The sequence below is a fragment of the Pocillopora verrucosa genome, chromosome 8 (genome assembly GCF_036669915.1).
Source record: "Pocillopora verrucosa isolate sample1 chromosome 8, ASM3666991v2, whole genome shotgun sequence".
NCBI lineage: Eukaryota > Metazoa > Cnidaria > Anthozoa > Scleractinia > Pocilloporidae > Pocillopora > Pocillopora verrucosa.
The window spans coordinates 20,647,563-20,669,384 of NC_089319.1; the positions used below are offsets into that span (position 1 = coordinate 20,647,563).

General features: G+C 37.7%; 1 long non-coding RNA gene across 1 annotated transcript; it reads right to left on the bottom strand.

Annotated features, from left to right (window-relative positions):
* Positions 1-12,917: 12,917 nt before the first annotated feature.
* Positions 12,918-21,074, bottom strand: LOC131782628 (uncharacterized). Its single transcript, XR_009340050.2, has 5 exons — positions 20,963-21,074; positions 19,716-19,826; positions 15,700-15,898; positions 15,517-15,616; positions 12,918-14,999 (listed from the first exon to the last, which is right to left on the bottom strand). It is a non-coding gene; the product is annotated as an uncharacterized lncRNA (long non-coding RNA).
* Between the last annotated feature and the right edge of the window lie 748 nt (positions 21,075-21,822).

Here is a 21,822-nt window from a genome sequence, read left to right on the forward strand (position 1 = left end):
TTTAAGTGGCTGCACGATCGTTCCTGGGTTCCTTCGACATTAAAAACAAATCACGCAAGTAAATAATGGTGGCTTTTTAATCTTTTATTTTATATATTACATTCATTAATAAGGCTGCAACATTCAATACATAGCAGGAACGCTAAAAACTGACAACTACAAAAGCGGTATCGGCAAAAAGGAACTCATTGACATTATATTCTTATTATCATGTAAACAAATTGCAAACCCACTTGTCCTATGGTCACTATCATAAATACAACAATTATTATTGATCTGCATTACATAATCCGGCGAGGCTAAGCAATGGACAGGCTAGGGTGCATTTATGAACTGCCGTACCCATACGTGACATTCAATATATACAGTTCTAAAAGCCTTTACAGCACAGCATACAACAGAAGACGTCGACTGAATCAGACCATTACACAATAGCTTCCCTGATTTCTCGGGAGATTGTCATATCTGAAGAATTAAAAAATATGTTTCATCGTTTAACATTTACCTATTTAACTTCTCTGTCCTTTAATTGCTATCTGGTTACTCTTTAGCTATCCATTAACCATGTAAAAACAGAGGAAATATGTAGGTCAGAGGTCTTCACGTGTGGTTTTGTAGAGCAAGCGGAAGTGCGGTAAGTGTAAAATTGTTCTTTGATTGGTCAAGACTATTAGTTTACCTAGTGCAATGTGAATTACTTAAGATTATTTTCGACCGCATTTTTTGTCGCCTGCCTTCCGTTCCGCTTTCTTTCTCTAGAAAAGTAAAACTGGTTAAAATAAATGATCGTTAGAGTGCTGTCTTGAGTTATTAAAGCCACATTGAGGTTAATATGTTCGCAAAAATAAATTCATCTCAATGATTCGAGCGACAAGCACACAATTATTTTTCTGTTTGAACATTTCCCGTACAACACGTCTACCTGCAAGGAAGTTGGTCAACAGAGATGTCGAAGATGTCTTTAAAAGAAGAACTAACATGCATAATACCTTTTTAAGATAACTTTAGATCTGTTAGACGCATATAAAAATGTTCCCGTTTCTGTCATAACTCTCACCTTCTTAGTCAAACCTCTCGTCGTTTTCTTCAGGCTGCCGAGCCCCGTTTGAATTAATTTGTCTTCTGATTTCTCTCTGCACGAATTCTCTGTTTTCCCAGATCTTCAAAATCGCTACTGCGGTTATTCCACCAAAAGAAAAGAGCAATACTCCACGCAAGAATTGATCGGAGAAAAACATAATTTCTTCCAACTTGTCCAGTTATAAAAAAAATCACACCAAACGTTGCTACTAAAACACACTAGATACTAATCACTCATATTGGCTATCGAGTGACTGAAAGAAAGCCTAAGCTCAAAGTGCTTTATCTTATCATTGTACCGCCCATCAAAATGTTTGACACCTGCAAACCAAAATATCTATTTTGTCGTCTGCTTTATAAATTAATCAGAACAATTACTACTGGAATATGCTTTTTAAGCATTGTGGCCCGCCGTTTTCAAACAGTCATTCTTATGTTAATACAGTCTGCCGTAGGCTATCAATATTAAAAATTTCAGCTGAAACATTTGTGGTTTGGTGGTTTCGGCAAGATAGCCTTTACGTCACGCCACGAGCAAGCTCGACGATTCGCCACAACATTGAAATATTTCATGTAATGCTAAGCAATTTAATGTTGAGCTAGAGCATTTGATGTTCTGCAAAGCTATTTGACGTAACACTACACCGTTTGTGTGTACACTGTACCATTCGACATTACGCTGAGCCGTTTCACGCAACGCTACACTGTTTGTATATGTACGCTCTACCATTCTACATTACGCTGAGCCATTTCACGCAACGCTACACTATTTGTGCGTACGCTATGTTGTTTGACATTACCCCGAGCCATTTCACGCAACGCTACACCGTTTGATATTTGCGCTGTGCTATTCGACATTGCGCTAAGCCATTTCACGCAACGCTACACCGTATGTGTGTACACTGCACCATTCGACATTACGCTGAGCCATTTGACGCAACACTTCGTCGTTTGTGTCCTGTATTGCAAAAGAGTGCTAAGCCATTTCACGCAACGCTACACCGTATGTGTGTACACTGCACCATTCGACATTACGCTGAGCCATTTGACGCAACACTACATCGTTTGTATCAAATCGTTTCCTGATTTCTCTCAGCAATGATTCTCTATTTTCCCAGATCTTTAAAATCGCCACCGAGGAAACTCCGATAACAGTGAAGAACAATACACCACGCAAAAACTGATCAGAGAAAAAAGCCATTTCTTTTGAATTCGTCTTGTTATAGGCAAATCGCACCACAAGCTTTGGTAGGGAAACACGCTCAGTACCAACCAAACCATTTGCCTAATGACTGATATGCGTGACCATGGCTATGAACAAAAGTTCGCATTGATTTGAGTGGGAGGTGTCTTTTACAACACAATCAGTGCGGCTGTTTCTTAAGTGTAAGGAGTGTATAGTCACATTCACAGCCGTTTTCCGAACACATTACATGATATGGTTTCGACTGAAATGCTTCGGTAAGCTCTTTACTCGCTTACTCTACGCGGGGTAGCTGGGCGCTGATTACAAAACAGCGGCAATTAAACTTTCACGTATTTATTGTAAAGGACAAGTTGTGCGTTAAAATTTAACAAACTAAAGTCAACTCAGAATATAATGTGCAAAAGTTGTACTTAAAGCAGGTACATTACTCACTGGTTTTACCAACCAAACCATTTGCCTAATGACTGATATGCGTGACCATGGCTATGAACAAAAGTTCGCATTAATTTGAGTGGGAGGTGTCTTTTACAACACAATCAGTGCGGCTGTTTCTTAAGTGTAAGGAATGTATAGTCACATTCACAGCCGTTTTCCGAACACATTACATGATATGGTTTCGACTGAAATGCTTCGGTAAGCTCTTTACTCGCTTACTCTAAGCGGGGTAGCTGGGCGCTGATTACAAAACAGCGGCAATTAAACTTTCACGTATTTATTGTAAAGGACAAGTTGTGCGTTAAAATTTAACAAACTAAAGTCAACTCCGAATATAATGTGCAAAAGTTGTACTTAAAGCAGGTACATTACTCACTGGTTTTACCAACCAAACCATTTGCCTAATGACTGATATGCGTGACCATGGCTATGAACAAAAGTTCGCATTAATTTGAGTGGGAGGTGTCTTTTACAACACAATCAGTGCGGCTGTTTCTTAAGTGTAAGGAATGTATAGTCACATTCACAGCCGTTTTCCGAACACATTACATGATATGGTTTCGACTGAAATGCTTCGGTAAGCTCTTTACTCGCTTACTCTACGCGCGGTAGCTGGGCGCTGATTACAAAACAGCGGCAATTAAACTTTCACGTATTTATTGTAAAGGACAAGTTGTGCGTTAAAATTTAACAAACTAAAGTCAACTCAGAATATAATGTGCAAAAGTTGTACTTAAAGCAGGTACATTACTCACTGGTTTTATCAGACATTCCGTTAACACTGAGCTCCTCGCGATTGTTTTAAAATGGTCGAAAGGGAACAGTTAAGAAAATGACGAGGGGAACTAATGAAAAGGTGAGCACTTGTGTTTTAACAGAGAAAATGGAGAAATCAATTAAGGAAAGAATGACTGAAAAAGACGTGAAGAATTTTATGACCGACAGGATTTCTTATCTACTTGCTTTGTTGTTTGCTTTGTATTTGCTTTCTTGATTCTACAGCTTAATGAGAAACATTGTTTACACGATTTAAAGGATATCTAAATATAATTGAGTCATATATTTAAACTGTCCTTTTAGAACAGAGTGCGCAATACAGTATGACACAATTCAGCCATCAAAAATTCTGTTCGTTCTTCTGTTGTCAGTCCATTATCGAATCGTAAATTCCTGTAAACAAAAGTTCCCGTAAGTGTCTTTTGACGGCGTAACTAATCAAACATGGATAAAACTAAGCTGTCCCGTCTGAACCCAACTTGAAATGATAGCTTACTCCCAACTAACTAATCAATACATGGCATAACCGATCAAGGTATGAATAAAATTAAGCTGTCCCGTCTGCACCCAACTTTAAATTTAGATATGTGTTTGAACTTTATCTCTCAGGACCTCATGCGTGACTCGTTTTCATAAAATTTCTCCTTTTTCATTTATTTTAGTGAATAGATTTTCATAATCAGGAAACTGTGGAACATGTTAAGAGACGAGTGGTTTTGATTCAGGGGCTTTGAAGCAATATTCACATCTTGAGGGTCACACCTAACTTTACACGTCCCCGCGCCACGAATGCTTGGCCAGCGAAATGACTAACTAGGAGGTTCAGAACAGTGTGCACCGTGGTAGCTTAGTCACACACTAGAATGCGACAATTTATCAATTTTTCTTTCTTCCCTTTCGTTTTATTCTTCCCTATTTGTTTGGAGTATCTTGATACGCGCTATTTGTTTGGAGTATCTTGATACGCGCTATTTGTTTGGAGTATCTTGATACGCGCTATTTGTTTGGAGTATCTTGATACGCGCTATTTGTTTGGAGTATCTTGATACGCGCTATTTGTTTGGAGTATCTTGATACGCGCTATTTGTTTGGAGTATCTTGATTGGCTGATTCTAACTTGATTGGCTTCCGGGAGAGAGACGAAAGTTGAAACACTGCTGTTGGATCAAAAAAAAAAAAAGAACTTAAAGAAAACCATTCTCTCGTACGAAAAAAAACAATGCACGGTTATGTCTGTCGTGACCAGGTATAAAAACAGAATACTCAGTATAACTGAAACCGTTTAAACTCGGCGCCAAACGACTGATCCATTTAAAATTTACTGGCTAATTCACTTTTTAAAAAGCGTGGATACAAAACACTTTTAGTTATAACTTGAAGACTACAAAAAGGCTGGCTAGTGCAGCAAAAACTACGTGAAACGTATTTGCGACTGCAACATTTCATATGTAAACAACATCATTGGAAAGGAGAGCTAATGCTCCCTCAAAACACATCGTGATTGTAAGCGGCTTTTTGCGAACATTAGAAGAAGATAAATAACTTACATGAGTTCAAAAAAGTCTAAACTTCTGCCTTCTCGTGGTTTCAATCTGTTGACTTGTCGTCTCTGACTGCAACCCGCGAGCGAGGACCGTTACACACCAAAGATTAATATACAAGTCACCAAACATTTTAACTTCCGCTTTCAGATATTCCTCCTTCTTTGGACATGCTTAAAGAAGCGTTGTCTGACCGAAAAACTGCAATTCGAGGCTTTAAAGCCAGCAGGTAAGCGTAGTTCCGAGCTCCACGTGTAAAGATCCTGACACAAGTGAGATGAATATTGAATATCGGCAACATATTTGCAATTCAATTCGAACTTTCCGCGCGTGCTTCGCAATCGGTATTCAAAATGACACAGTGTGGAGTAGGGCAAAATGTTTCTTTTCTGGCGGTGATATTTGTTCAGTCCTTTTAAGAGATCAGGTATACTTATTTGGCGGAACCGGAAGTCAAAGTGTCGATCGGCAGAATTCTCGTATGGTGGAGTGTTACGATATCAAGTCAAATACCTGGCTCGATGCTCATTCTATGCCATATAATGATACATATTTCAAAGGATGCCCAGTAAGAATTTTTAAAGATCTACTACAGTCTGTGAACAAAGTTACAACTCTTCCCCAAAGTAGTTAGGTATGTTGAGTCCATATGACAGTTACCCTTGCGGGTTTTAATGCGAACTTCTACCAGCCATAACTTTTAAAAGCCATCGCAGCCCGCCTGCTAACGTAAATTCAGGAAAGGTTGTTTTCACGAGAAAAAAGTTCTTTCTAGATGAATGGAAGGCCTTCCCTCGTAACGTATTTTCATTTTAATTATGAGATGAAAACATTTGTATTTTCGAACTGTCACTCAATTTGGCGAATCTGTTTACGTTTTAATCGAATTGGGGGGGCTTGTCTAACGTATTAGTTAAAAGGAACAGGATCTCATTTACTTCCAAGAGTTTGTTTTAGTATAGAAGAAGTAAGTCTCTAAAGAAACTATGGTACAGCGTCGGTGGGGGATATTACACGATAAGTTGGTTTTATAATCTGAATGTAAATTGTGTACTGTCCATAGTTTCTAAAGCTGAAGTTTCGAGCGTTAGCCCTTCGTCTCAACAAATGAATTTGTTCTTGTATGTCTTCTAGAAACTAAAACCGTGATCATTGAGTAGTCTGGCAGTTTGCTTACAATTATGATCGAAAAAATGTGGAAATGGTTCAAAATCGGGAGCAGAATGTATTAGTTCATTTCTGATTTAAATACGATCAGTAACCTTAAAACCATCTGGAAGTTGTCGCTGAACGTAAACAAATTCTCGACGTAAATTGACGAGCGTAAAGAATGCTTGAAATCACCTTTTGACTTAAAAATCGAACATTTACATTTACAGCTGAGATCTTCCTTTAAGTCACGCGACTGAAAAAAGATCACGCAATTTTCATTTCTTGTTTATTAAAGACAACACTCAAAAGAACTTGACAAACATATAAGAATTGTAACGCCACTACCTCTACAGTCTCATAAGACATATGATTTACACTAAAATCAAACAATAGTTGGTTGAATAAGCATTTACGTTAGCCAATCAAAACTAAGCATTCAGCTGCTCACCATCCTCTTCTTCTCCGTGGTGTTCGAAGGCAATCTTTAAATGTAAATGTCATGAAGGAGAAAGAGAGACGCGATTGGAAACGTTTCTTTAAGTCTCTGTTATAATATATATTCACGCATGGGTCTATATTTCTACCGAGAAATGAGAGATGCTCCGAGGGATAGTCTCAGATAATAAGTTGGAGAATAAATATTTTTGATTCCTAGACGTGAATTAATAAAAATTCGTTACAGCAAAGTTGTGTATTAAGAATCTCTCAGCTCTATCAGGTCACTTGTGCGTTATACTGGTTCAGTATACAAGAAACACGGAAGAAACACGAAGAAACTTCCATTGTTTTTTTCTTTTATTTTAAGGTTTTTAAATTTATTTCCAAGTTCAGAGGCAACCCCGACTAGATTTCACCGCGTATCAAAATATCTTGAGGCAACACTATAAGATTTATTTTTATAGCTAAGTAACAAGTAAAAGTTCTCAAACAAATCATTTATGTCTCAGAGCTGAGCGTGTGTGTGGCGTTTATAAAAGACAAACTAGAATGATATGAAAGAATCCTTGGACCATGGATTATTGCCCAAAATTATTTTCGCTCACTCACCGAAAATTTGTTTTCAACTAGCCCATTCTTTCGTCATGCTCTTGTGGGACTTTGCGTGTTCTCATCGCTTGATTCCCACATCTTGACAGTAACACGAACACTAGGAGTACTATAATGGCACTCATGGCGGCGGATACAGCACACAGCCATATATCTTTGGATGGAAACATCTCTGCTTTAGGCTCTGTGCTAATGATATCCCAATACAAGAAGTAGTAATCGCAAATTATTCTTTTATTGCTATGGTAATCTGAGTACCTTTTACTCGCTCGCAGTAGCGAATGCTCGTCATGCTTTATGTTTCATTTATCTTCCTGCCAGAACAACGGGATTCCCCTATTATATTAATGATTTGCATAAAATTTGGTTGTCACGCCACTTTGGTTTTAACATTTTTCATCGCTCTTTTCTCGGACAAAATTTAAAATGGGCCTCTTTTATCGATGGACTTTTGAAAATTATGACCAGAACCTTCTAAAAGACAAATTCTCATGAATAAATCGCCCGCCTAAAGGTAGTTCACACTGAAATGTTAAACACCGTCTTCTTATTGAATACAAACTACGCGAGTGCAAAGATATATCTCACATTTTTAAAACTGTTATGACTTGAACTCAAGTTCTAAATTTTAAATTTTGATGGATGGGAGCAAAACTGTGACTTCAGCATGAGCAAATCAGAATTTGAAAAGTAATTTTAGATTCATACGTTGGAAAGACCGAGAGCCTATGAATAATCTCAGATAAATATGTTATTCGCAAGCCGGGAGGTCCGTATTGGGAAAAACTGTACCCTGTGCCTACGTCCTCGGGCGGCACTCAAGACCTCAGGCACAGTTTTTCCCAATACGACTCAACCAAGGCTGGTGAATAACATTTTTATTTTTTTTCTTAAACTTCACAAAATTCTGTCCGAAAGAACCCGAATGATTCAGGACTGTAATTACGACAAGAAATTCCATAAACTGAACAATTTTTGAGCGAATAAATGGTAGTTAAATCGAGGTAATGCAAATCAAAGATAGATGCTTCAGGCGAAAGATTTTCATTTGCGTAATGATAAAGGTGATTTAAAAGGTTTCCAAACAAACTTTGCAACATTATTTTTACAGGTACTACAGGTACTAAAGGTACTTCAGGTACTTGTCACAATCTGACACCTGTCAAATAGAGAGCACGTAAGAAAAAAAAGCGCATGTACACTTTTTCGAAAAAACAACGGACTAGTTTCGTAAGGACTGTCATGACAGTCTTTTATTAGAAAACAGTTAATGATCTTTCGGAAAGTATTATTAACTCTCATCGACAATAATGTACGAAGATTTACCTCTGAAGTACTTGTAAGTAAATTCAATTTTTTTACTTTGAAGTTGTGAGAGCTTGCTCGTTTGTTTGTCGCAATTGCGTGTGAAAATCTGGTCTTTCCTCCCCAAAAACTAAATTCGAATGAGACACTTCAGCTAAACACAAGGGGATTGAACTCCTTCAGTTTCTGTTGCGTAATTTATGGTACAAACGTCTAAATTGAACGGAACTGGAAAGACTCGCCGAAAGCGTCTTTGTAGTAGAACTGAAAACTTCGCTCGCCCGTTCACTACGAACAAATTGTTTGAGAGAATTAGGTTATTAAATGAATAAAGTTCCATCGATTAATTCAGTGTAACCAAATACCACACGTTTTAACTTTCTGGGTACTTTTCGTGAAGGGTAAAAATTAACTACAAACGGTTTTTAGGCCGCTTATCAACCAATTTTAAGGACACTTTTGCTTATACAAATTCATTTCGAGACCGATATTTTTATGTCAACCAAAGTGATTGGAGATAGAGAAAAAGAGGATTAATAAGTTATTTATCGGCTTCATTGACATTATATTCTTATTACATATTATCATGTAAACAAATTGCAAGCCCACTTGTCCTATGGTCACTATCACAAATACAACAATTATTTTTGCTTTTACAGAGAAAATATGTGGGTTAAGGCCTATGTACACGGTACGACTTTGTCGCATGCGACAAGCTTACGACAGGCCTACGACATGACTTAGGACAATTTACACGCGCACGACATTTTCACCTACGACATGCCAAAATTGCGTGCAATTCCACTCGTTTCGGCCGCGGTCATTGTTTCAATAATTTGCAAGAGAAGGAAAAGAACCTCTTCCTCGCTTCACAGTGATATCATATTCTCTGTTTCCTTATCTGAGAATGTATTTTTCGCTTTGGAAGCAGTCTTCGACTTTCCGGAGGCGACTTCCTCCGCCATTTTGACGCAAGAAAATTTCAACTTCCTCCCCTACTCAGTAGAAATTTGTCACAAAATACGTCATTTTCTATCAATTTCGGCTACGATTGTCGCAGCGTTTTAAAACATGTTTTAAAATCCTACGACATTTTTCGTGACGTGCACGACAGTCGTAAGCGAGTGGTAGGTTTGATTTACACGATACAACTCGTGTCGTAGGCCTGTCGTAAGCTTGTCGCATGCGACAAAGTCGTACCGTGTAAATAGGCCTTTAGAGGTCTTCACTGTCAGTGTCACTTCCTTCTCCTCCCACGTGTGGATTTTGAAGAGCAAGCGGAAGTGCGCGAAGTTTGAAATCGTCCTTTGATTAGTCAAGATTATTTTTTTACATAATGAGATGCTGATTACTTAAGATTGTTTGTCGCTTAGCTTCCGTTCCGCTTTCATTCTCTAGAAAAGTAAAACTGGTTTAAATAAATAAATGTTAGAGTGTTGCCTTGAGTTAGTAAAGCCACACTGTTGTTGATCTGTTGGCAAAAACATATTCATCTCTGGCGAGCCACAAGCAATTACACAATTATTTTTCTGTTCGAACATTTCCCGTGCAACACGTCTACCCGGAAAATGAGGTGTCGAAAATTTCTTTAATAGAAGAACTAACATACATGATACCTTTTGAAGATAACTTTAGATCTGTTAAACGCATAAAAAAAAATGTTCTCGTTGCTATCATAACTCTCACCTTCATAGTCAAACCTCTCGTCATTTTCTTCAGGCTGCCGAGCCTTGTTTGAATCAATTTGTCTTCTGATTTCTCTCAGCACAGATTCTCTGTTCTCCCAGATCTTCAAAATCGCTACTGCGATTACTATTACTACTCCACCAAAAGAAAAGAGCAATACAACACGAAAGAATTGAGCGGAGAAAAACATAATTTCTTCCAGGTAGTCTAGATATGAACCAATCACACCACAGACTTTGCCACTAAAACACTCGATACTAATCACTCCAATAGGCAATCGAGGGACTGAAACAAAGCCTAACTTTAAAGTTCTGTATTTAATTTGATAGAATCACCAAGACTTGGTACACGTTTCCGCAAAACGTAAATGTAACGGAAACATGAAGCTCTATGTTTCCGCCCCGTTTAAAAAATGCGGAAACGTGGGCTGTACCGCCCAACAAAACATTGATACAATCGTGTGCTTTATGCATTAATCAGAACCACAGGAATATGCTCTTTAAGCATTTTGGCTCGCCGTTTTCAAGCAGTCTTTCTTATGTTAAAACAGTCTGCCGTAAGCTATTGATATTAAAATTTCGACACATTTGTCTCAATCATTGTAACACACTGTTAAAGATTATTCAATTGAAATAAATCGGAGGTTACAAAGAGTTTGCATAGGGTCTTTTAGAAAAAGGAACACGCGTACAATACGGTGTTGATTGTATTACTTGTACGAAAAAAATAAGAACCGCTTTTCCTCTTCTTTACCTTACAACTTCACAAAATTTTCATTATATTGATCTAAGAGAATCGGAAATTATTTGAAGATTAATAAAGCAGATGCATCACTCAAAAATTCAGATATCGTGGTAACCATAAAACCATTTACTATATTTCAGGTCCTGGGTTTCTACTAAGCGTGAACAAATGTTACAGATAAATTCGTGAGCATCAGTGGAGATTTTCAGTAATACCTTTCCAATATAGCTTGCCAACGTTTGCTCCATCGCATCTATTTATTAATATGATGTCTTCAGTTTTTTAGAACTGTTGAAAGACTCAAACAGCCTCGTATTAATGTGTTTAGAACAACATTCCTCAAAAGTGTTTAAGGTTGTCTCTACAATCAATCCCAGAAACTGAAATCACGATTCCTCCTTGTTATTTCGGATGAGACCATTCAATAACAGATCACTTGAGAAACTTTCCACTGTTGAGTGAATCTGTTTTAATTCTATGAGTCGCTTGCTTCACCTTACCTCGCAGGTGGTACAAATTCATAAACCTTTTTCGGTTCTATTGTTTAAAAACTCTTAACTGACAGTAAAAAGTTACACGTAAATATATTAATGTTCAATTCAATCCAGATTCCGGAAATTTAAACACCCACAAACAGCCACTTGGTCCCGAATGACTTCTAATGCATTTGACTTCGGTTGATTCCCTTCCGCATAATGAGGCACGGTAGTTAACAAGATTGCGAGGGTTCAGTTTACGTGGTTAAATCATATATTTAGACCGTTCTATTAAAACAGAGTTTGCAACAATGGAGCCAATATTCTGTTCTTTCTTCTGTGGTAAGCCCAAGATCGAATTGTAAATTCCTGTAAACAGAAGAGGAAGTTAAATGAGTGAAACAAAAGTTTCTGCAGGTCTCTATCTAGTGCATGATCAAAAGTTGGGTATAGAATCAAGCAGCCCAGTCTGAACCGAACAAATGATCCTACCCGGAAATGAGAGCTTGATCACAATGTCAAATTGATATGCTTTATAATGAGGCATTATGAGGCAAATGAAATGCCGCGACCGTGTTGTAAAAGTAAAAGAACACTATGATAAGGGTTTCATGTGTGACTCGTTTTCATAGAATTTCGATATTTTTTTGTTTCAATGAATTAATTTTCAGAAAAATATCCAAGAATTATGAAACTGTGGAACAGTTTAAGAGACGATTTGTTTAAAATCCGGGGCAGTGAACAAATATTTACTTTTTGAAGAATCGTACTCGACTTTATCCAGACTTACGCCGCAGTAGTCAATAAAACCTCTAATTGAAATTAAAAGTTTCAGAAAGATGCGCGCCATTGCAGCTTAAACACACTTCAAGTTTCGCTATTAATCTATTATTTTTTGTTCTGTTTTAGAGGAGTGCTTTTACTGACCTGAATACTAACGTCTTCTATCTCAGCCTTTCGTCATGTTCCTTCGGTATCTTCTGCCTCCTCTTTGCGTTATTGCGAGATGAATTCAACAGTTTTGTCACCAGAAATGATATTAAGCCACCGATGGCAGCGGACAATACATACAACCAAATATCTTGAGGGAGACACATCTTTGCAAATTTCTGCATCGTAGTTTTTTTAAAGCTGAAGGATGCTTCTCCAGATACAACCTACTTATACCCATGTTTGGACCATTTTATGCGTTCTGCCATTGGCTAATTCTGACTTCCGGTTTCCAAACATTATTAGCTATGCGACGTGCGTCAATGGACATGCGGCGTGCGTCAATAGATATGCGATGTGCGTCATACGGACACGCGAAGTGCGTCATAGCGAGTTGTGAGGCTCCTATTTTTAAAATACCTTCGCTCAGCATTAGTATTTCACAAAAATCGCATGAATATTATATCTAAATCCTAACGAAAAGAAGAACAAGCGAGGTTTACTAGAAAGGACTATTCCAATAACATAATTTTCGAGTTATTAGTAGTCAAGTGACTTTATTGAACAAGCCATAGACATTTTCTTTTAACTTACACGTTTGACTGTTAGGCGGAAAAATTGACTGCAAATTCTAACTGTCAATTGTAAAAAAAAGTTGACCCTAAAATTGTTTTCTTTTTACTGCAACGGAAAAAACAACTGTTAGCCGTAAAATGGTCATAATTTTAACCATTAGCCGTAATATACATCACCCCAATCTGACTCTACTCTGGACGGTAGGATATTGGAAAACTTCTATAATACTACTAGCTAGAGCTACAGGTTTTATACGAAGTCGACTTAGCCTAATCCATCGACTGATTTGGTTATGTAATAGTTCTGCAAATTCCTGTTAGGTCACAACACAACTATCTTCGCTGGTAGGAGCTAGGCTCAACCCTGCACAAACACTCGGTTGGAGCAACACAAATGAGTTTGACGAAATAATGGTGTTATGCTCCATCAAACTAGGTTGAAATCTAAGAAGGCGTTTGAACATTCCGTATGAAAAAATAATCACAACTAGAAATTAACTATGAAATAGCAAAGAATTAAACGCAACTCTAAGATGCTCTCGTTTTTCTGAAACTATTAATATATCAGCTGGTCCATCGGCCCAATTAAGTCTTAAATTAAAATTAAGGGCGATATCCAAACAACCATCCACAGCAAAGTACATTGCGATTCACCGACTTCAGTCTCGTCTACGAGTGCCATATTGGGGATTCCCCTTTTTTTACTACAGCTCATTTACATGATAACTTGATTGCTTGTCTGAATGTCACGCCAGTTACATTGGTTTATATTTATTCTAGACTTCTCTCTTTAACAAACAGTACAAGTACTCTTTTGCTATTGAATTTTTCAGGATTTCGATCAAAACCCTTGAGATGGAAATGTCAGGTGAATAACTCGACTTCACAATGACTGTTTGTCAAGTCTTCATCGGTGTGATTATCGTTGTTGCTTATCGAGTCAATTTGTTACTGAATAGTTATAACACAAGAGCACTAAATTCGATTTGATGTTGACTGTGATTGATAAACATACTGCATGCTGCTTTCAATGCCCTTTGGACAAACATTTGGCCAAAGAAATGACAGTAAGTTATATTAAAGATTTTTCATTACAAGCCCATTGCGCGTGGCTACTCCGCGCATCGTTACGTGAAATATTCGTGGAGATGTTACGTAAAACGAAATCGATTTCGTACTGCGTAGGCTTTCAGATGCTTGAATTCATCTACTGGTAAATCATAGGGCATGTGTTTTTCAGGCTGAGTACACACGGTTGAAGTAAAGTTTCTAGCTTCTCTACTTTGAAAACCGTCCATGTGTGACATTTTACTCTCAGAGGAAATTATGGAATCAAACAGAATAAAGGGACATATTTTAAACTAATCAACGGCTGAGTTCACTTTCGAGGATTCCCACCAAGCGTTAAAACACAATGCCATTCCCCCATTACAGAGAACCAAGGGCGAATTCTCTTTTGGCGTTGAATTTGTTTTTGAGTAATTGTTAGCCTTTCATTCAAACATCAATATAATTGACTAAAATCCTTACACAAAAAAAGACTTTTAAAAGGAAACTATTCACATCTGCGAAAAAGGCCAGTGCGGTCAGACCGGTCGCGACCGTCGTGATCAGGAACAAAAACAGAACACAATGTAATTGCAAGTATTTATAAATCCTGAAACGCAATGACCTATTGGTCATTTACTTTCTTATTCATGTTTTAACAAAGTGTAAATAGAACAAATTTTTAGGTATTATCTGAAGGTTTACAAATCAAAGAAAGCACTACCGAAAGGCTGACCAGTGCAGCTCAAAACAACGGAACTTATTCGCGTCAACAATGTCTTGTGTGTAAACAGCTTTCCAGCCAATTTTTAAGAGTCTAACAGCCGGTGATTCTAGTCTATGATCTCTATGTTACTATAAACATTGATACAATTCAAGATATACAAGTACCAAAAGTTCCATTCTAACTTAAATCTATCTGTTTTGTGATGAAGTCTGTAAACCAAATAACAGATCTTTACTCTTCTTTGTTCGTCCTTCCGTGAGCTGCATTTGTCTAAAAACACAAAGGGAAAATATAAAACAGCAACAGGATTAGATTTATTCCAGATTTTGAAAACGTTAAATATTTCTAAACATTCTGTCTTCAAGTCTTTTGCATGAAACGCGAGCTTCTGGAACGAGAAACAAACTATCAGCGTTACGTGAATATTCATACGGAATAACGCGAGATAAATTCGAGAAAAACGCGCGCGATCCTGCTTCAGCTCGTTTTTTTTTTATCTCGCGCGGGAGCGCGTGAAAAGAAATTTATCTCGATGAATTGTAGCAAGGGGAAAAAATGTTCCTCCGAGAGGAAATGTGCTTACTGGTATTGGGCCCCAATGCCAGTATTGCTGAGCAAACCTAGTTACTTTGTGCGTGTGACTGCGGAATTGTTATCGGTAAACTTTTCCACGAGATTGTCAAGTGACTGGTTTCAATTTATTTAGAATCTATCAAAATAAGATGGGGAACCTAAGGTCACAAAAAGGAAATTAAAAAGCATTGGGGAAGAAATATATGCCACTTACTATGAAAAATGCAAAGAAAACTTTCAAAAATCACTTAGTGACATTCTAGTGCTTGTCCCTGAGGCTGATCTTCAAAAGAACCCTTAACCTGTCGAAAAGACTGAAAAAATGAAGAGAAATGAGCAAAGGCAAACAAAACAAGAACTAGAGTTCAGAATGTCATAAAATGACAATGCTGTTCACCTTAGCCTTCGTCAGTCTTACACTTCAAGACAAGTCCAAAGAATGGTCCACCAAAGGTCAGCTTCAGCTTCATCTAATAACATAGAAGGAAAGTTGGACCAGCTACTAGCTGACCTAGAGTCATGGCCTGATGGTCCTCCAAACTGGTCAGAAAAAGCCAGAATGTACAACATCAAAACCAAGGGAAGTGACTCGACACCTGGTGATAAAGGGCAATTAGTCAAGGCCTTTCTAAAGTCAAAAGAAGTCAACTTTGCCTGATTTGAGCCCGAAGTGCATCTCAATTCAAAGGATGGCCTTACAGGTAAAAAGTGTGAAATTTGTAACTAAGCCAACCATGGAGAGTTAAATATTTGCTGCTGTTTAAGGATTAAAGGACATTTAAATTTATTGAAGAACAATAAGATTTAGGAGTTAAAATTTAGAATTTAGAAGTACTTGCAATACTTCTAATTATTATTTTCTACAGTTTAATTAGACTATGAATTAGTAAAACATTAGAAGAAGTAGGACTAAAGTAATAAGAATGCCGCATAAATGAAGTCAATGGTGAATATAATAATACTTTCATAGGTTTTTATCATTTCCCTAGCCTCCTGTAACAATAGGTTTTGATTAATTTTCCAGGATTCAGGGTACACAGAGCTATAAGGAAGCAAAAGGCTGGAGAAATTTCCGTGTCTGTGATGCGATTAAGTAAACAACTCAAGCAAAGCATCCATGAGGGGAATAGAGGAGAGCCAATGAAAGAAAGAGAGATCACCAAATTGGCTATTAATACACAGGGAGAGATAGAGCAGAGGAAATGTCACTTGCAAGCAAGAAAAATTTCCTTACAAGACATTAAAAAGAAGCCTCAATTAAAAACAAAGACCTCCTTCGATTAAAAAACGATGCATTTTATGAAGAGCTCAGTGAAAGCGAGATTCGTGTAGAGCTAAAAAAAGATCAGTGAGGATATAAAGGGAACACACGATGAAATCAAACAAAGACTGGAAAGCTTTCAGCAGAAGAGGCATTGGCTGATTTCGCACGACCATTCAACCCCTTCAAATTTTGCTCACATCTTCTTTTGAGGCAGAGAGATGTATGACCCAGCAATTCATCTCTCTGATGCAGAAGCCAGAGTTCAGTATGGAAAAGATGTTGATGTCCAGGCAGCGGTGGAGAGGCCTTCTTTTTACGGTACCCCTAGTGTATATGTTTGCGGCGCAGACGAATTTCATACGCTCAGACGCATAGTGGTCACACGCGAATATACGATATTTTTTCGCGCACGGTCAAAAAAAATGCGCGACTCGTGTGCCTTTGTTATTCAGTGCTATACGTTTCCTTTGTATTACGTTGTTGTGTAAGACAAAGAACCTTTAGGTTTGAAAAGCGACGAGTCGAAAACGGAAAATTTACGCAATAAAAAAGCTATCATGTTACACTCACGCATGTCGCGTCGCTTAGCGAATTTATCGAATATCGAGCAGTGGCAGTAGATTTGCTTGATTTGAGTTGTTGATAAATCAGCTGGGAAGGAAAATATCACTTACACAAGGCATCGAAACACGTGAAGCAAAGTCACGAAGCGAATACTCATTGATATTGACTCCCAATTTATTCATTGCAATCATCGCTCCCTTGAATGTTTACGAAGCGGAATGTAAACAATTTGGTGTTCGCATCGCAGTTAATGATTTCTTCGAAACTTCGAACTTACCTCGACCACCTTTGATGAGTATAAGAAGGAAAATATACTTTTTAAATTTGTGAATGATGTTTTATTTCACTCATTGCGATCGGCGCTCGCTTCAGCGTTTACGCACCAGCGTAAACACTCTGCTGGTGCAGAGCAGTTCCAGTATTGAAGATAAGATAAAATTTGTCCCAGCCAGACATGATGATTTAGTAAATTTAACCCAAAAAGTAAAAACAGAGGAGGATTTTGAAGTAGAAGATGAGATGAGATTCATGAATGGAGACAACCCTACAGTAAACTTTGAATGTGGAAATCAGTATGGAGGGCATTATGCTTGCTCAGGTTGTGATGGGCGCTCAAGCATGTGCCACGATCTAAATTTCATGGCCCAAAGAAAGTACAGAACATTGACCAGACGGCAACAACTGGTGTTAGCAAGAAGGAAAGGAAAAGAGGCAGAGCAACTCTTGAACCCATTTAAAGTTCTGAAGGTCAATGAGTTACAAGCTGAAATTGAAGCAACAGGACTCGGAGATTAAAACAATACCAGACCAGAACTTGCACAAATTTTAAATGAAGAACTTGGAGGAGCAAAAAGAATTCCAGCACTGTTGTTTGGGGATGAGAGTGTTACTGTGGAAAGTCTCAACCTCCATTGCTACGAGGTAGTGTGTTTTGAAGCTCTTCACTGCTCCATGAATCACATAAAAAACATTCTGGAAGAAATCCCACAACACATTTCTGACCTTGATACACTGATTAAACTTAAAGAAATAATAGCCGTTCAACTCAACAAAGAGAAAAAGCGAGAGGTTAAGACACTTATCTACTTAACTAGAGCCCTTTAACAGAGAATAACCCATGATGCGAGAGCTTTGCTGGTCACCCTGTGCGAAATGGTGGAAATGTTTTAAACCCAGGACAGAAAGAGGTCACTAAAGTTGATATATAGGTTGCATAACCTGTGTTGGAGGCATGCAATTTTGTGCCGAAAAGTAATCACCTCAACTAGAGCCCTAACAAGCAGAAAGCTCTTTGGCATCTACTTCCATGCATGTGTATCTCATTCCACCTTTCTTCTCCGTCTTGCTTCACACTGTTCAACTAAGTAAACACAGAAATGTTTGAGAGGTTGTTTGAAGAGCTGACTGACATCACCAAGAAGACCTCAAACAACTGAGTTGAAAGCTTAGTGTGCAATGCAGTTCTGCACATGCAAGCAAAGAAGACTTCAGGAGGAAACACAGCTTTCATCAGACAAGAGAAGGAAATCAGCAACATGAGCAAAGCCCCACCAAAGCTGGAAAACACAGTTTTACCCAAGGATGTCATCAACAAACATGCTGGGCATTGGGAGGCTCACCTTAAGTCTATTGCTCACTTCCTCATACCAGAAGGAGGAGTTTGGTGGAGAGAAATTGAGGAGGAAGACTGTATTGAGTTCTTTTAAGGTCCTGAGGAAATTGAGTTCAGAGAGAAAGGACCTTCCCTTCACCACTTCCACTCTTCCAATATCAAAATACAGAAACTGTTCCTTCAACACTGCTGGGAAGAATGTATTGAAAGCAAAATAAAAATCCCAGCTACCAGATTTCATGACAACACTTGCAAGTGGATTTTATCAAATTTCTGCCTTTCCAGCAACAGAGAAATAGATGAAGAATCTCAAGAAGGAGAAGAATACATGGAACAGAATCTGCCAGTACAAGAACAGTCATTCGAGAGTGACAGTGAACCTGAAGAGGAAGCTAGAGATACAGCTCTTTTGATTAATGGACAAGACAGCAAGGAAAACCTGGAAAATGATCTGATCCTAGAACCACAAAAGCTAAGTGAAACAGAGCAAAATGATACAGGTGAATCAGTGGCTAAGAATCCAAAGTTATCTGAAGATCTTTTACCATTATGCAAAACAGCAAAGGCTCTTTCAAAGATTCTTGGCACAACCAAAGATGTTATGTCAGATGAAAAATTTTTAAAAAATGCAACAAAAAATTCAAGCTCAAGATACCACAGAGAACACTTCTTAAATCACCTAGCACACATTCAAGAACAGGTTCTAAAGCAACACAAGGAAATAAATGAAGCAATTGTTGAGTGCTCAGCCAACTTCAAGAAAGTCTCTAATGAAATTCCCTAAGACAAGCTCATGAAAAGAGATCCAGTTATAGCAAAAACATGGAGGAAAAATAAAGTTACCATTTTCCTAAATAAATACACCTTATTCAATGTTTTGAACATTACATAGGTCCAAAGAAAAGCTACTTTCAGTGGGTTCCACAGACACTATAATCATGAAAATGCACTAAAAAGATTATTTAATACATACCATTTTAAAGACAATTACTATAACTGTCCAACTGATAAATATTTGTAAATGCAACCTACATGTATGTAGGTCTGAAACATTAAACTGAAGGGAATGCTGCATGGTAGAAATCTAAAAAAGAACAGCAACAACATGATTTGTTAAGTTACTGTGTCTAATTTTGTACAACAATCTGTAAATCATAAATTTATTGATATTTCTAAAGGATTCATTGAGTAAAGTGTGCTCAAAATGTAACATTTGCTAAGTGTGTAATGCACAATAAATAATCTTGAGCAAATTAAATCTTCTGCTCAACTGATTTTGAAATTAATTACTGTATTGCAGAAATAAGGCCCTCTTAAATGACATCCTTGAGGAAAAATTGAAAAGAGTTGTTGTATTCTTTTTGAGTAGTGCAAGGACAGAAAACCATTATAATTTATTTAAACTCAAAAATCTTATAGCTTTTCATTTCTTGAGTCATTTTGTTGTAGCAGTTTGTTCTAATATGGGAAATCGAACAGTGAAGCAATCATACTTCACTATATTTTAATGATGAACAATACAATTCTTATAAAATGCATATCAGCCATTTTCTCACTGGAAATCTTTGTTGCATGACTTGTGTAAATAACAATTAATTGCTGGACAGAAAATTAAATAAAATGTACAAGTAAGACTAGAGAGCTTTTTCTTGTGAACTAGGCCTGTAATGATATGCTACCCGTACAAGATGAGTCTCACTAAAAAATGAAAGAACTTTGTGATAAATTTTTTTGTCCATGGTTAACTTTCCATATTAGGACTTTTGATAATAAGGCAATGCTTCACCTGAATTCTTTTTAGAGAACAAAATCATGAATTCCTTTACGAAATATGATTTTAACTTAAGCTAACAAATACTTTTCTTACAAATGTCCCTTTCTCACAACTTTTGAAAGTTGGAACTTAACACAGGTTACTGAACAAAAGAAAGATTCTCTAACAATTTAGTTGCATCTTGATGGAGAATTTGATATTTTTCAAAAACGATTTCAATTTCTCACGCTTAGCCCGAAATATATTGAGTTAAGAAAGCGTGGAACTGAATTAACACCTACTCGGCGACGAAAGAAATACGTAGCTTTGCTGCCAGTCAACAAACGCATAAAGATTTAAAATGAAAGCTAACACCTACACTAGACTGGTCCGAACTCACACTAAACCCAATAGAAGGATGCACAACAGATACAGGCAACACCTCCTTACAGTTAACAGTTTCTTACCTCCATGTTCTTCCCAGGTAATTTTAAGATTTCTAACACAAACGACCCCTAGAGTACTAGAGAGCGACAGAGTTTCCGAAACATCTATGGGCCACAATGTTCGCCATCTTGGTCGCCATTTTGAAATGTTTTTCTAAAGGCTCGATTGTGCTTCGGGATCCGGAGGTCTTCGGAAGCTTCACTTCGGGATCCGGAAGTCTCCGAAAGGTACACTTGAACCGTTCCGATCAAAACCAAAAACAACCGAACGGCTGGAGGTCTGTTCGGGGATTCCCCGAACACTTTGCCATTCCCCAATTACAGAATTCTCTTTCGGTGTTAATTTTTTTTGTAATAATTGGTAGCCTTTTATTCACACATCAATATATCTTACTAAAATCCCTACAAAAGAAGACTTTTAAAAGGAAACTATTTACACCTGCGAAAAAACAGTGCGGTTAGACCTGTAGTGACCGTCGTTACCAGATATAAAGACAGAACACAATATAATGGCAAGTATTTATAAATCCTGCCACACAATGATCTATTTAATTTTGGAGGAGGCGAGCGTGGCCTAGTGGTTAGGGCGCTGGACTTGCAAGCCGGAGGCCCCGGGTTCGGATCCTCCTTCCTGCCACTAGATGGATTTGTCTTCGGTGGCCCCGAACTCAACTCCTGCACGCTTTGTAAATAGCCAACTGGTTTGCCTCCTGCCAGTTGGGATTCTTATCATGTTATGTTAATTTGCTCTTTCATATTTTGTTTGTAACGCGCATTTGAACATATTCACATGGAATTTGCGCGATATAAATGTTTATTAATTTAATTTATTAATTTAATTTAACATTACCTATCTCACGCATGTTTTAACAAAGCGTAAA